The following is an 18,245-nucleotide window of genomic DNA, read 5'->3' on the forward strand; positions in this document are numbered from 1 at the left end:
TGCATTAAATAATCATTAAAAATACATTAAAAATCATCAGTACTATCAAGTGGGATTTAGTTTAGGCATGCAAGGGTGGTTCAGTATTTGCAAATCAACCAACATGATACATCACATTAACAAGAGAAAGGATAAAAACCATATGATCATTGCAATAGATGCAGAAAAAAAGCATTTGACAAAGTACAACTTCCATTCATGACATCCATTCATGACAGAAACTCTCAACAATATAGGTTTAGATTAGAGCAGATACCTCAACATAATAAAGATACTTAAAGATACCTTAGATTAGAGCAGATACCTCAACATTAGATACCTCAACATAATAAAGACCATATATGAAAAACCCACAGCTAATATCACACTCGATGGAAAAACTGAGTGCTTTTCTTCTAAGATCAGGAACAAGATAAAGATATCCACTCTCACCACTTTTATTCAACATACAACTGGAAGTCCTAGCCACAGCAATCAGACAAGAAAAAGAAATAAAAGGCATCCAAATGGGTAAGAAAAAAAATAAAACTTTCACTATTTGCAGATGACATGATATTAGACATAGAAAACCCTAAAGATGCCACCAAAAAACTACTAGAACTGATAAATTAGTTCAGTAAAGTCTCAAGATGCAAAATTAATGTACAGAAATCTGTTGCATTTCTATACACTAATAATGAAATAACAGTAAGAGAAATTAACAAAAAATCCCAATCACAATTTCAGCAAAAAGAATAAAATACCTAGGAATAAACTTAACCAAGGAAGTAAAAGACCTATACTCTGGAAACTATAAAACACTGATGAAAGAAATTGAACATGACACAAACAGAATGATATTCCATGCTCATGGATTAGAAGAACCAAAACTTGTAGAATGTCCATACTACCAAAACCAATCTACAGATTTAATGCAATCCCTATCAAAATACCAACAACATTTTCCACAGAACTAGAACAAATAGTCCTAAAATTTGTATGGAACTACAAAAGACCCCAAATAGCCAAAACAATCTTGGGAAAGAAGAACAAAGCTGAAAGTATCAAAATCCCAGATTTCAAGATACACCACAAAGCTGTAGTAATCAAAATAGTATGGCACAAAAACTAGATACATAGATCAATAGAACATAATAGAAAGCCCAGAAATAAACCCACACTTATATGGTCAATTAATCTTCGACAAAGGAGGCAAGAATATACCATGAGGAAAAGACAGTCTCTTCAAAAAAAAAATGGTGCTGGGAAAACTGGACGGCTGTACACAAAAGAATGAAACTGAAAACTTTCTTACACCATACACAAAAATAAACTCAAAATGGATTAAAGACCTAAATGTGAGACCTGAAACCACAAAAGCCCTAGAAGAAAACATAGGCAGTAATTTGACATCAGCCATGGAAATATTTTTCTAGATATGTCTCCACTGGCAAGAGAAACAAAAGCAAAAATAAACTATTGGGATTACACCAAAATAAAAAGCTTTAGCACAGTGAAGGAAACCATCAACAAAATGACAAGACAACCTACTGAATGGGAGAAGATATTTGCAAATGATACTTTTTTTTTCCACTTTATTTACAATAGCCAAGATATGCAAGCAGCCCAAGTGGCGCTCGATAAATGAATGGATAGAGAACATGTGGTATATATATACAATGCAATTTACTCAGCCATAAAATGGAATGAGATGTTGCCATTTGCAACAACATGGATTGACCTAGGGAGTATTATGCTAAGTGAAACAAGCCAGTCGGAGAAAGACAAACACCATCTGATTTCCCTCATATGTGGAATTTAAGAAACAAAACAAAGGAAAAAAAGAGACAAACAAACCAGACTCTTAAATACAGAGAATAAACTGATGGTTGCTGGAGGGGAGGTGCGTGGGCAGATGGGTGAGACAGATAAAGGGGATTAAGGGTAGACTTATTGTGATGAGCACTCAGAAATGTATAGAACTGTTATATCATTATACTGTATACCTGAAGCTAATATAATGCTGTATGTTAAATGTACTTGAATAAAAAAATAAAATAAACCCTGAAAAATAAGAAAGAGTGTTCTGAGGCCCAGTTAGCACTTTCTGGTATACAAGGGCAGACAATGACAGCTACACCATGACAATCACCGACCGGGCTTCAGGTGCTGTAAGAGGCACCTCAGCTTCTGCAATATTAAAATGCAAAAAAAAAAAAAAATGCATCTTAGAGTCAATGAAATACGGAATTCAATGGCACACCCATTTCTGAAGACCTTAATGATTTTCATGTCTAACTAATTCTAACTTCCTTCTCTCTACTACTGTGGAGTAGGTAAATTTTATTAACTATAGCAATTCAAATATAGCACATGGAGTCAAGAAATCCTCTCGTTCACATTCCTCGTAATGTTATTTGCACAATGATAATCATCTCATGAAAGTAAACTGCAGGGTTGATCATAAAATTATTAAAGTTTGCTAGTGATTTATTTTTTTAAGATTTTATTTACTTGAGAGAGAGAGAGAATGAGAGACAGAGAGCATGAGAGGGGGGAGGGTCAGAGGGAGAAGGAGACTCCCTGCCGAGGAGGGAACCCGATGCGGGACTTGATTCCAGGACTCCAGGATCATGACCTGAGTCGAAGACAGTCACCCAACCAACTGAGCCACCCAGGCGCCCCTAAAATTTGTTAGTGATTTAAATACAACCAGTTGAAAAAAAAGAACCCTTTAAAATTTGATTATTTAAATTCAAGCAGAACACATGGCAATTATGTAGATTGCAATATTCTTCTCATTATCTCTCTAACTAGTAATTAGCTACTAAAGTGACTACTCATTAAATATATTTTTAAACCATTAAAATTTATTTCATTTCTCATTGCAGTAAAAGTTACATAAGATAAAATTTACTGTTAAAAAGGCACAATTCAATAGCATTACATACATTCACAATGTTGTGCAACCACCACATCTGGTCCTAAAACATCGTCATCACCCTAAAAGGAAATCTTGTACCTGTTAAGAAGTCTCCTCCCCATTTTCCGTTGTCCCCGGCCCCTAGCAACCACTAACCTGCTCTCTGTTTCTATGGATTTTTCTCATTCTGGCTATTTCATATAAATGGAATCATAGGATATATGACCTTTTGTGTCTGGCTTCTTTCACTTAGCATGGTGTTTCTGAGGTTCATCCACATTGTAGCATGTGTCAGTTCTTCATTTCTTTTTTTGGGCTAATAGCTAATATTCTATTACATGGATATACCACAGTTTGTTTATCCATTTATCGGTTGACAGACATTTGGGTTGTTTCTTTTGGCTCTTATGAATAGTGCTGCTATGAGCATTGCTTTTCAATTCTTTGGGGTATATATCCAGGAGTGGAATTGATGAATTATGTAGTGATACTATGATTAACTTTTTGAGGAACCGATACATTGATTTTCATAAGGACTGCATCATTTATATGCCAATCCGCAATGCAGGAGGGGTCCAATTTCTCCATGTCCTCACCAGCATCATTAAATATATTTTTGAAAACAGTTTTTCTGGAACTGTAGAACGGAGTTTGTCAAAATTTAAATTTACAGACTTTTTTAAAGGTCGTTTGGACACACAGCTTGGATTTTGTGTTGGTGATGCAGAGTTATCCAGTACTTCCCTGTACTCAGAGCACCTGGTTATTCTGGGAGCTGCGCGCACTTGACCTCACAGCTAGTTTTAAGGCTCCCTCCCCTTCTCCCTCCATGGTATAGAACCTTCCCATCTCTCATGGGCCTTTATTTCCCTCTTTGCTCTCGACAGCACACAGAGCCTTCCTCCCCACCCCCTAGTCTGAGTCATCTGCCAGCCAGGACAGGAAGCCCCAAGAGCAATCACAACCGTCCCAAACTTCCCCTAGTCCAGGCTGCTCCTCTCTAAAGAGACTCCCCACTGTCCCCCCTGGACTGTACTGCTATTCCAGGCCCCTGTCCAACACTTTACCGTTATGGAATCCTAACGGTTCTTCAATCAAGCAGATCGCATATGTCTTACCAGAAATCTCGGGATCCTGGTGTGGTGAAAAGGACCCTGCTTTAGGTGGCAGAATATCTGGGTTTCAAGCCATTCCTGCTATGTTCCTGCTAGGTACTGAATTGCCACAGTCGGATTACTTATCCTGCCTATGTCTCAAATCGGTAACATGGAGAGAATACCTTATTTTCCCAGGATATGATGACCTTAGACAACCACTCTAACTGAAAATAATTCTGTGATTATGATGTGAAAGGCTGCCCCATGGTGGGCTGGAGCAGCGGTTCCCAGAAGTAGAGATGTAACAAATGGGTAAAAATTTCCAAGGCATTTGGGAGATAACATTGGACATTAAAAGAAATTCACCACTTACTGTTATCATTTCATAAAGCCCCCCAATTTTAGCAGAACAAAAAATCTCTGAAAGAAAGCCAGTCCTTTAACTTTTTTTTTTTTAATAAAGATTTTATTTATTTATTTGACAGAGAGAGACACAGCAAGAGAGGGGACACAAGCAAGGGGAGTGGGAAAGGGAGAGGCAGGCTTCCCGCCAAGCAGGATGCAGGGCTCGATCCCAGGACCCTGGGACCATGACCTGAGCCGAAGGCAGACGCTTAACGACTGAGCCACGCGGGCGCCCCAGTCCTTGAACTTCAATGCATTGTTGCTGTGTGCATCAGCCCTATTTTTCTATTTCGAGGGAACCACTAGCTCAGAGGACAGACGCTCAGAGAAGCGGAAACCCAAGCTCTCCCCACATCTCAACAGCTGCACTGTTCCTCATTTGTCTGTCTCCCTAGTTAGTTCTCTCGGCGTTCGGTGTTCCGGACTCAAAGTTCTCGGTCCTGTGGGAGGGAGAGGACGCGCGGGAGGGGAACGAGCATTTTCGAAGCGTAAGGAGCGCCTGCGGCCACTAGAGGGCAGAGTTCAGGCTGAGGATGCGCTTCCCTGGGCTGCAGCGCCAGCCCCTCGCTGCATCTCCCCGGCGGGTCGCCAGAAGGCGCTCCTGCTCGCAGAAGCTGCGGTCAGCTCCGCGGCTCCGGGCAGTTAGTTCCTCCCTGGAGTGGCGGTGGAAATCTCTCTTGTTTCGGAGACCAACTTGGGAGGGGCACCTTGTCTTCTCCGACATGCTGCCCTGCACCGGGAGCCCGGGAGGAGTTTTCCTTTTTTGGAATTAAAGTCTGTAACTTGAATTCATCATTAGCATGAAAATTATTTATGAAGTCCTTCAGGAGCATTGTACTCTTGTGAGCGTTGGACTAGAAAAGACTAAAACATGCTGGCCCGTCAGGGTTGAGTGACCTATTGAAAAATGCTGGGGGGCGGGGGGCGCCTGGGTGGCTCAGTCGTTGAGCGTCTGCCTTCGGCTCAGGTCATGATTCCAGGTCCTGGGATCGAGCCCTGCATCGGGCTCCCTGCTCAGCCCGAGGCCTGCTTCTCCCTCTCCCTCTCCCCCTGCTTGTGTTCCCTCTCTCGCTGTGTCTCTCTCTCTGTCAAATAAATAAATAAAATCTTTAAAAAGAAAAAAAAAAGAAAAATGCTGGGGGAAATTCTCCTGCTGTCAATTTTTTTCAGAGACAGCAGGGTGATACCCTTCCTTTCCCTTATCCAAAATGATGGGCACGATATCCACTCTGGTATTTTCTTAGAATTCTTATAGGCATGTTCTCATATTATTACCCTTAACTCTGTGAGGGAGGCATTATGACTATCCACATCTTATTATCATTTTAAAACTCAATCTCAGGGTTTTGTTTTGTTTTTTTATCATTCAATTTCTATTTTATTTATTTATTTATTTTTAAAGATTTTATTTATTTATTTGACAGAGAGAGAGAGAGAGGGAACACAAGCAGGGGGAACAGCAGAGGGAGAGGGAGAAGCAGGCTTCCTGCAGAGCAAGGAGCCCGATGCGGGGCTTGATCCCAGGACCCCGGGACCATGACCTGAGCCGAAGGCAGATGCTTAACCGACTGAGCCACCCAGGCGCCCCTCAATTTCTATTTTAACAATTGAAAAATTTCCAAAGTAAATTGATGTTAAAAACATGAAATGCCACTAGAGAGCTTATCTTAAGAAGGAGCATTTCCTGCTCTACCCCTTCCCACACTCTGTCCCTGGTTCTGCAACTCAGAGGCAAACACTTGGATTCTTGTTAGCATTTTCAGGATTTCTAATGGTCCCTGCCTATCTCTAAGGAATGTGCTTATGCTATTATTTCTTGGTTTCTAAGTCTAGATGTTAGCAATTGATTTAGCTTTTTTGAGGAAGTCTCTCATGATCCCTATTTTGAAGATGAGCAAACCAGAGCTCAGGAAGTTAAAGGGGCTTGTCCAAGACCACAAAACCAAGAGCCAATGGAAATTAGGACCTGCATCTTCTAAGTTTAGAATCCATATCATTTCCACCACTGTTGTGGGGGTCACTCGAAAGATGCTAATTACCCTCCAGGGTCCTTAGCACTTGGCATTCAGGTATGGCGATTGATGTAATGTCTCCTTAAAACAGAGTTGCCAGATAGAATACAAGATGCCCAGTACATCTGGATTCCACATAAAGAACAAATGTTTTTTAGATGTAAGTGTGTCCCCAGAATTTTAAGGGATATACATGCTGAAATGTTATTTATACTTTTATTGGCTAAATCTGGCAAGCCTACCTTAAAACTAGGAATCTAGGCCTTCTACTTTGGTTTTAAAAGTCTAGGACTACAGATAGAGTGAGAGGTCTGTGATTAATCCATGACAAAGAAATTTTTCTTAGACAAACAGACATTATTCATGATTTCCATACTGATTAAATACAAAACAGGCAAAACTTAAAAATACAGTGTTTAGGGATACAGACATATAAAGAAAAATTATAATGAAAAGAAAGCAAATTAGTAACACAAAATTCAGGGGAGGTGGGGGAGATTCCCTGAGGAGTGGCACAAAGGGGCTTCTAAGGTTGAGGTAAATTGATGGTGGTGCAATGGTGGTTATTTTATTTTTTGGTGTAATATATTTCTATGAGCTCTTCATAGGTATATATTATTAAACATAAAATGAAAGCTAGCCTAGATTCTGGAATGAGGGAGGCATAGGTTCTAATCCAGCGTTAGCCCAGCTCGGCTTTAGTTTCTTCATCTATAGAATGGGAATACTACTACTTAATTGTCAGCACTGTTGTGTGGTTCAGAAATAACATATGTAAAGAGCACAGAGTGTGCAAACAGCATGTCCTTGGGAGACTTTATTATCGATTAAGTCCATGTGGGGTGAAAACCAGAAGACTGTGACAAGGCTTCCACATCCCACTGGGTAAACTTTGGTTAGAAACTGTCTTACCCTCTGCTGCCTGTTGCATTCTTACCTAAACTCCCTCTTTCATTAGCGTGTATTTAAGTTCTGAAGACATAGCCTGACACTTTACATAATTTTGGAGGCTAAAATACTTCTGAAAAAGGAACCTCAGCCCTTTAAGAAGTAGACTTGTGAGTGCATGAGAGGATGTTTGTAAACAGAAGGGTTAAAAAGAAAAGTCCATTCCCTGCTAATGTTAAGTACTAGCTTCAAAGCATGGGAGACACAGAGAGAGATCAATGAGGAAAAGTCTCTGATTGGAACAGGCAATCATTTGCTGTGGACATGCAAAAAGAGAAGAATTTTTAATTGTATATTCTCAGAAGTCTTACCCCTCATATTAAAATTACTCCTCTGGGTGGAGAAATACATTTTTGGCAAAATTCTGAATTGCTTTTTAAATTTCCAACTGTATACTTCCATATACCCTAATATATTGAAGTCTTTCTGGTTAAAAACAAAAACCAAAAAACAACAACTGTCCTTAACCTGAGATTTTGCTTTGAGCCATGATTTAATGTTAAGTAATTAGTTCTTTTTTTTAAGCAGAGGAAGAGAACCTTCAAATTTAGAATGATAACTGAAATATTTTTCTTGTACGTATTCAGAATTGACTGAAAGGAGGATTCACTATGTCAATTTAGCAGGAAGTATTCTACAAAAATTATTTTTATGCTTCTTGCATTGAGTTAAAATGCCTTGGGAGTAAAATACTCAAATTTACTAATAATCCATTGAAAAACCATTTCACCTTAACAATGTTAATACTCAATGCTGCCAAAGATACAGTGAAGTAGAAATTCTTATAGTGGTGTGTAAATTGGGACAATCTTCTGGAGAGCAGTTTATTGGAATGTATTAAGAGCTCTAAACACGCTTAGATTCTTTGACCTTATAATTCTACTAGGACTCTTTCCTTCAAAACTCTCAGAGACATGCCTCAGTTAACAGGGACCTCCCTCTTCCCTTCCTCAGAGGCCTAGGTCCTAGTTCACAGAATAAATGTGCATGCATATTTATCAAGTATTTCTGATAATGCTGAAAAAGTTATCTAAATGTTCATCAACAGGGGGATGATGGAGTAACTTATTGTGCACTTATATTGTGGAGGATAAACCCATAAGAAGCATGTTGACCAAGATTTTTATGAAAAGAGAAAATGCTCACATTTATGTTATGTTAATGTTCTGTTAAATGAAAAAAGCAGTATGAAGTGGTACAAAATGATCTCAATGTAAAATATGTATCTAGAAAAATACTGGAATAAATAAACCAAAATACTAACAAGTGGTAATTTTTAGATTGTGGGATTGTGATTTTTGTTTTCTTCTTTATGCTTTTCTCTATTTTCTAGGTTTTCTACAATGAGCACTATTATCATTATACTAAAAAACAAGAAGATATTTAAAAAATTCCAAGGTGGTGGCATATTTTTATATTTGTTATACATGAATTGATTCATGTACAGAGAGAAAGAAATCTAATGGCACAGTTAGGAAATATCATTTTCAGTTCCCCAAAGCAGGGATAAAATGGCATTTTCTCAGAAAGGATCTGTGCAGCTTACATTATTGTTAAATCATATCACTTTGCTATATTTAGGAAACCCCAGCGCATGGGTTAAACAAAAGGCACGTTTTCATATTGGTATGTGAAATGGCACAAATCTCTAGTCCCTTGGGAGAGCATGCAATTTGTAATGCCTATTATTTTTATGTTATTAAACCCATCTCTGGTAATAAGATCTATAATTATTAAGCAGAAAGCATAATGAAGTTGGCTGATTACAGAGGGAGGAGAAGCCAAGTGTTTCAAACCCTCTGACATTTTCTGGTGATAGCCATTGAGTAGAGCACTGTTATTTTGAAGTAATTTTACTGAGAAAGGATTATGTTTACAGAACATTAATTGATGAATTTATATTGTTTAAGAGCTCTAAATTTCTGAATTTGGGCATTAAGTTCGCTTTCTCTCTGTTAAGAATTTCGTGGTGGGAATAGGGTAAAGCAGGAAGTCCATAGCCTAAAATAAAGGTGTGAAGTCGGACTTAAAGGCTGAGGTCTGGAAACCCTTCCACCATGCGTCCCCCTAGGGGAGCCTTTCACAGGCGGGGCCCTGTTTGGTGCTCAGTGGCCTCTGTTTGCCTTTTTTTGCTGGGTAGGACTCCTCACATTAAGTAAATGATGACTTATTAAGTTTTGGTATTGATGCATTTATATTTGTAGTCTAACATTCCTATTGTGTATAGAGAAGGGAAAGGCTCCATCTTGTAGTCTTAATCTCTTGGAGCTTTTTATTTTGAGATTAATCAAATCAACTATGTGCAGACCCTATGAGTTTCTTATTCCTTTACATAAAACTCATATGGAAAAAAATGGGGTTCATGGGCTCTCTTCCCAAGTATTGGCAAAAGATCATTTCAGAATCAAATACTTCTATCTTACATCATGGCCAACAATAATCATCATTTTAAGCTACCATTTAATATGGACCCCAAGAGTGAACATCTTAAAATTCCTTCTGAAAAGATAACCCGTATTTCTGTCAGTTCTTCAGAGACAATTTCACCCTGCTAAGCTTTAAAGTTTGAATCTAACAGCATGGAATTCTTTGCTGTTTTAATTTAATTAATAGTTTATCGGACAAATATGCTCCCTGAGAGGCATTCCAAAGGATTTGGGGGATAAACATAAAGCAAGGGTCATGTTTATGGAGATAAGCATGAGAGGAGGTTGGGACCCAGCCATGAAATATAGACATTACTATAGCCTATAGATAGGTATATATGTGAATTTCTGTTCATCAAGGGAAGTATTTTCAGAAAAAGTTGGGATTTAAATGCTAGCACTCTGTTACGTATTAAGCTAATGTCTCTTAGCTTCCAACCCGTGCTTCTAATCTACTCTGCTTGATGATGCCATGGCTGCAAACCACTTCCCTGCTTTCCCAGCTGGCTCCTTTAGGTTCTGCCGATCAGGCACCAGAGGGAGACTGCAAGGGTGGAGAAGGAAGAGAGGCGCGCTTTCCTGTTTGCTTCCTGTTTTTTGTCAGATCTGCACCCCAGTAGCAGCAGCTCCTTCCAGAAGCAGCTGTTGCTTGCAGTTTGCCGATTTTCTACACCTTGGAGAATGAGCCTTGTCATACGCTTGCAGAGAGAGACATGGCCTCGGTGAGCAGGGACCCCCAGCCCCTTCCTCACAGGTCTGCTTCCCAGCTCCCAGGGGACCCTCTCCCTAAGTTTCTGAGGTCCCCGCATCATCTGTATCGTTGCCCCTCCCCTGAGGTCGGAATTCCCATCTGTGAGACCCATTCTCCAAGCTTCTGAGTTCCAATAACCCTGACCTTTTTCTTTAGTTCCTCAGTCTTAGGCGTAGTAGCTGCATGCTGGGGATGCCACGTCCGGGATACCAGTTTCCTTTTCTTGCCTTTTTGGTTCCCCAGGACCTGGCTAGCAATCCTTTATGTTACGTTTTCTCTGTTAGAATAACTGGTGTGATTTCTGTCTTCTTTCTGGATCCTGACTGATAGAGCTTCCTAAAATAGTAAGATTGGGGTCAGTGTTAATCCTCACTAAATGCATGGGACTCGTTGCTAAGTACTTCCTGTGGATAGGAGAAGAAAAAATTACTTCTTCATTTGTAGCTCAGAAGCCTTTTCCTAAAGTCCACTTGACTGGGCTATACAGAGAAACGAATTTACAGACACACATGTTTAATCACCTCCATAGGAACTGATTTTTAAAATACATATGCATATTTTTTCTCCTTGCTTTCATAAGAACTTCTTTTAGAAATTCCCATTCCTATAAATCATGTAATGCATCCGAACATTCTGTAAGGTTCCAATGACATGTTAAAAAAACTATGTTCGTGTCTCATTGGCTCCATCTTTAAGACAGAATTAAACAGAAAAAATTTTGAATATCTGTTGAATAAGTCAATACAATGTAACAAATAATAAATCTATTATGTGTTAATGTAAATAAGATATTTAAAAAATAACTAACTATATTTTCCAGAACATGAAATATTTAGTCAGAAGAGTGGCAAGATTTTAAAATTTTGCAAATCTTTTCAATACCTGGCCTAATAGAACCCAGATGGATTCTCATATATGGCTCACATTCAATCTGTTGAGATATGTTGTTTTTGTGAAGTAGGTGAAAAAAAACAGCCTCACACAGATATATAGTTTAAAATGGGAACAGCATTTTTCTAATATATATGTTGAAGTAAAATTAACATAGTGTTCTATTAGTTTCAGGTGTATAATAATTCAAAATGCTATCTATACATTACTCATTGCTCGTCACAGTAAGTACATTCTTAATCCCCTTTACCCATTTCACGCATCCCCCCACCCACCTCTCCTCTGGTAACCCTCAGTTTGTTCTTGGTACTTAAGTTTGGTTTTATTTGTTTGTATATTTTCTTCTTAGTTTGTTTTGTTTCGTAAACTCCATGTATGAGTGAAATCATATGGTATTTGTCTTTCTCTGACCTACTTCACTTACTATTATACCCTCTAGGTCTATCCATGTTGTTGCAAATGGCAACATTTCATTCTTTTTTATGGCTGAGTAATATTCCACTATATATATACCACATCTTTATCCATTTATTTATTGATGGACACTTGGGTTGCTTCCATATCTTGGCTACTACAAATAATGCTGCAATAAACATAGAGGGCTTATATCTTTTTTTTTAATTATGTTCAGTTAGCCACTGTATAGTACATAATTAGTTTTTGATGTCGTGTTCAATGATTCATTAGTTAAGTGTAACACCCAGTTCTGGGGCGCCTGAGTGGGTCCGTCGTTAAGTATCTGCCTTCAGCTCAGGTCATGATCCCAGGGTCCTGGGACTGAGCCCCGCATCTGGCTCCCTGCTCGGCGGGAAGCCTGCTTCTTCCTCTCCCACTCCCCCTGCTTGTGTTCCCTCTCTCGCTGTGGCTCTCTCTGTCAAAAAAATAAATATTAAAAAAAAATAACACCCAGTGCTTATCACAGCACATGCCCTCCTCAATACCCATCACTCTGTTACCCCTCCCCCCATCCTTCTCCCCTCTGAAACCTCCAGATTGTTTCTCGAGGTCCATAGTTTCTCATGGTTCACCTCCCTCTCTGATTTCTCCCCCTTTGGATTCCCTCCCTTCCCCTATGGTCCTCCGTGCTATTGCTTATGTTCCACATATGAGTGAAACCATATGATAATTGTCTTTCTCTGCTTGACTTATCTCACTTAACATAATCCCCTCCGGCTCCTTCCATGTCGATGCAAATGGTGGGTATTCATCATTTCTGATGGCTGAATAATGTTGGTGGGAATGCAAGCTGGTGCAGCCACTCTGGAAAACAGTAATGGAGGTTCCTCAAGATGTTAAGAATAGAGCTACCCTACGATCCAGCAATTGCATTACTAGGTATTTACCCCGAAGATACAGATGTAGTGAAAAGAAGGGGCACATGCACCCCAGTGTTCATAGCAGCAATGTCCACGATAGCCAGACTGTGGAAGGAGCCAAGATGCACTTCAATAGATGAATGGATAAAGAAGATGTACATATACACAATGGAATATTATTTGGCTTATATCTTTTTGAATTAGTGTTTTTGTTTTCTTTGGGTAAATACCCAACAGTGGAATTATGGGATCATATGGTAATCCTATTTTTAATTTTCTGAGGAACCTCCATACTATTTTCCACAGTGGCTGCACCAATTTGCATTCCCACCAACAGTGCACAAGGGTTTCTTTTTTTCCACATCCTTCCCAACACCTGTTATTTCTTGTCTTTTTGATTCTAGCCATTCTGACAGGTGTACAGTGGTCTCTCATGGTGGTTTTAATTTGCATTTCCCTGATGATTAGTGATGTTAAGCATCTTTTCATGTGTCTGTGGGCCATTTATAGGTCTTCTTTGGAAAAAATGTCTATTCAGGTTCTCTGCCCATTTTTAATCAGATTGTGGGTTTTTGTGTGTTGAGTTGCATAAGTTCTTTATATATTTTGGACATGAACCCCTTATCAGATATATAATTTGTAAATATCTTCTCCCACTCAATAGGTTGCCTTGTCATTTTGTCGATGGTTTCCTTTGCTGTTCAGAGGCCTTTTATTTTGGTGTAGTCAACTAGTTTATTTTTGCTTTTGTTTCTCTTGCCAGTGGAGACATATCTAGAAAAACGTTTCCATGGCTGATGTCAAAGAAATTATCACTATGTTTTCCTCTAAAAATTTTATGGTTTCAGGTCTCATATTTAGGTCTTTAATCCATTTTGAGTTTACCTTTGTGTATGGTGAAAGAAAGTGGTCCAGTTTCATTCTTTTGCTTGTAGCTGTCCAGTTTTCCCAGCACCATTTGTTGAAGAGACTGTCTTTTCCTCATGGTATATTCTTGCCTCCTTTGTCATAGATTAATTGACCATGTAAGTGTGGGTTTATTTCTGAGCTCTCTATTCTGTTCTATGGATCTATGTATCTATTTTTGTGCTGGTACCATACATTTTGATTACTACAGCTTTTTAGTATTTCTTGAAATCTGGGATTTTGATACTTTCAGCTTTGTTCTTCTTTCCCAAGATTGTTTTGGCTATTTGGGGTCTTTTGTAGTTCCATACAAATTTTAGGACTATTTGTTCTAGTTCTGTGGAAAATGTTGTTGGTATTTTGATAGGGATTGCATTAAATCTGTAGATTGGTTTTGGTAGTATGGACATTCTACAAGTTTTGGTTCTTCTAATCCATGAGCATGGAATATCATTCTGTTTGTGTCATGTTCAATTTCTTTCATCAGTGTTTTATAGTTTCCAGAGTATAGGTCTTTTACCTCTTTGGTTAAGTTTATTCCTAGGTATTTTATTCTTTTTGTTGAAATTATGAATGGGATTGTTTTGTTAATTTCTCTTTCTGCTACTTCATTATTAGTGTATAGAAATGCAACAGATTTCTGTACATTAATTTTGCATCTTGAGACTACTGAATTAATTTATCAGTTCTAGTAGTTTTTTGGTGGCGTCTTTAGGGTTTTCTATGTCTAATATCATGTCATCTGCAAATAGTGAAAGTTTTATTTTTTCCTTACCCATTTGGATGCCTTTTATTTCTTTTTCTTGTCTGATTGCTGTGGCTAGGACTTCCAGTTGTATGTTGAATAAAAGTGGTGAGAGTGGATTCTTTGTCTTGTTCCTGATCTTAGAAGAAAGCCTATCAGTTTTTCACCATTGAGTATGATATTAGCTGTGGGTTTTGCACGGTCTTTATTTAGTTGAGGTATGTTCCCTCTAAACCTATATTGTGAGTTTTGTTTTTTTATCATGAATGGATGTTGTACTTTGTCGAATGCTTTTTCTGCATCTATTGAGATGATCATATGTTTTTTTTTCCTTTCTCTTGTTAATGTGATGTATCACATTGACTGATTTGTGACTCCTGAACCACCCTTGCATCCCTAGAATAAATTCCATTTGATCATGGTGAATGATTTTCTAATGTATTGTTGTATGCTGTTTGCTAATATTTTGTTGATGATTTTACTTCTGTTCATCAGAGATACCGCCCTGTAGCTTTCATTTTTTGTAGTGTCTTTGTCTGGTTTTGGTATCAGGTTAATGCTGGACTTGTAGAATGAATTGGGAAGCTATCCTTCCTCTTCTATTTTTTTGGAATAGTTTGAGAAGAATAGATCTTAACCCTTTTTTAAATGTTTGGTAGAATTCATCTGTGAAGCTATTTGATTGAGGCCTTTTGTTTGTTGAGAATTTTTTTTATTACTGATTCAATTTCACTGCTAGTAATCAGTCTGTTCAAATTTTCTATTTCTTCCTGATTCAGTTTTGGAGGGTTATATGTTTCTATCATTATATCCATTTCTTCTAGGTTGTCCAATTTATTGGCATATAATTTTTCAAAATATTCTCTTATAATCCTTTGTATTTCTGTGGTGTCAGTCATTTCTCCTCCTTTATTTCTGATTTTATTTATTTGAGTCATCTCTCTTTTTTTCTTGATGAATCGGGCTAAAGGGTTTATCCATTATTTTGATCTTTTCAAAGAACCAGCTCCTGGTTTCATTGATCTTTTCTATTGTTGTTTTAGTCTCTATTTCATTTATTTCTGCTCTAATCGTTATTATTTCCTTCCACCTATGGCTTTGGGCTTTGTTTGTTTTTCTTGTCCTAGCTCCTTTAGGTGTAAGGTTAGGTTATTTATTTGATTTGTGGTTACCATTAGGTTCATACACAATATTTTATGTGCATAGCAGTCTATATTCATTTGATGGTGGCTTATGTTTGAACCCATTTTAAAGGCACCCAATTTTTACTTCCCTCATTTATGTATAGATCTATAGTTTTAAATGGGTATAGTATTTTACTAATTTTCAAGTAATTGTGCATATTCTTTTTTACTATTACACAAAAACTTGGGAAAAGATAGTTTTTTTAAAGTGATATTTTCTTTCTTTCTTTTTTTTTTTTTTAAAGATTTTATTTATTTATTTGACAGAGAGAGAGACAGTGAGAGGGGGAACACAAGCAGGGGGAGTGGGAGAGGGAGAAGCAGGCTTCCCGGCCAAGCAGGGAGCCCAATGCGGGGCTCGATCCCAGGATCCCAGAATCATGACCTGAGCCAAAGGCAGACACTTAACAACTGAGCCACCCTGGTGCCCCTAAAGTGATAGTTTCTTAAAAGTTGTTTCTAATGTTAAATTTGAAAATGTATCAATAAACTTATTTTTTTTACAGATTAGTTGAGATACAATTGACATACGATAACAAGTCACATATATTTGAAATGTACAATGTAATGAGTTTTGACATATGGAGCAGGGAGCCCGATGCGGGGCTCGATCCCAGGACCCTGGGATCATGACCTGAGCCGAAGGCAGATGCTTAACAACTGAGCCACCCAGGCGCCCCTGAGTTTTGACATATGGATACATTCATGTATGAGAAGATGATCAGCTATGAGCCAGGACACAGGACTTCACCAGACACCAAATCTGCCAGTACCTTGATCCTGGACTTACCGGTCTTCAGAACTGTGAGAAATAAATTCCTATTGTTTATAAGCCACCCAGTCTATGGTCAGCAGCCCAAATGGACTAAGACAGGTATTTTACTTTCTCTTTTTTTCATATTAAGTCTTCAAAATCTGGTATTATTTTACACTTAACAGCATCACTCAATTTGAACTAATTATGTTTTAAGTTCTCAATAGCCATACATGGTTAGTGGCTAGACATCTGACATCGCAGGTCTAAAACTGTATCTAATGGAATTATAAAGTATATATTCTTTTTTTGACTTGCTTCTTTCACTCACATAATTATGTTGAAATGTATCCATGTTTTATAATGTATCAGGAGTTTGTTCTTTTTATTTCTGAATAGTATTCCATTGTTTGGATATGACACAATTTGTTTATCCTTTCCCTTCCTGATGGACATTTGTTCCCTCCCACCACCAAGGTTTTGGCTATTATAAATAAGTCTGCTATGAATATTTAAGTTCAAGTCTTTGTGTGGACATATATTTTCATTTCTCTTGGGAAAATATCTAGAAGTGGGATGGCTGGGTCATACAGTACATGTTAAGCTTTTTATTAATCTGTCAAATTGTTTTCCACAGTGACTGTACCATTTAACATTCCTATCAGGATTTATGAAGAGTTCCAAGGGGTGGTATTGTTGACCTTTTTAATTTTGGCCATTCTATGGAATTTTCATTTCCATAATGACCCCTTATGTTGAGCATCTTTTCATGTATTATTTCTCTTTCATAGATCTTTTTTGGTAATGGGTCTGTGCAAATTATTTGCCCCCTTTTTATTAAGTAACTTGTCTTCTTATTGTTGTAAGAGCTATTTATCAATTCTAGATATCAGCCTTATCAAGTATATGTTTTGCAAATATTTTCTCACAAGCTATGGCTTACTTTCCATATTCTTGGCATTTTGAGAGCAAAAGTTTTAAATTTTGATTAATTTATTGATTTTTTTTCTTTTTATAGTTTGTGCTTTTTTCATGGATAATGTGAGTACTTTATTTTTTTAATTTCAATTCAATTTAATTAACATATAGTGTATTATTAGCTTCATAGGCAGAATTTAGTGATTCATCAGTTGTATATAACACCCAGTGCTCATTACATCAAGTGCCCTCCTTAATGCCCATCACCCAGTTACCCCATCTCTCCACCCACCTCCCCTCCAGCAACCCTCAGTTTGTTTCCTATAGTTAAGAGTCTCTTATGGTTTGTCTCCATCTCTGTTTTCACCTTCTTTTATTTTTCCTACCCTTCCCCTATGATCATCTGTTCTGTTTCTTAAATTCCACATATGAGTGAAATCACATGGTATTTGTCTTTCTCTGACTTATTCTGCTTGGTGTAATGCCCTCTGGTTCCACCCATGTTGTTGCAAATGGCAAATTTCATTCTTTTTGATGGCTGAGTAATATTCCATTGTATGTATAGTTTGTGCTTTTTCAAAGAAATCTTTGCCAAACCCAGGGCCACTAAATCCTATGTATTCCTTAAGAAGTTTTATCATTTTGACTCCTACATTTAAGACAAGGATGCAGTTTGAGTTAATTTTTGTATATATCATGAGATAAAGATTGAGGCTCCCCCCTCTTTTTTTTAATGACTATCCAATTGTTCTAGAATCACTTGCTGAAAAGACTATCTTTGCCCCCATTGAATTGTCTTGACATTTTTATTAAAAATATATTGGCCACATATGTGTAGAATTATTTCTAGGGTCTCTATTGAAATGATCTATATGTCTATCTCTGTACCAATACCACATTAGCTTGATTACTACAGATTAACAGTAAGTCTTGAAGTCAGGTAGAAATTTTTCAACTTCTTCTCCAAATTGCTTTGGTTACTCTAGTTTC

Source organism: Mirounga leonina, unplaced genomic scaffold (assembly GCF_011800145.1).
Source record: "Mirounga leonina isolate KUSES-001 unplaced genomic scaffold, KU_Mleo_1.0 Mir_366, whole genome shotgun sequence".
Classification (NCBI taxonomy): domain Eukaryota; kingdom Metazoa; phylum Chordata; class Mammalia; order Carnivora; family Phocidae; genus Mirounga; species Mirounga leonina.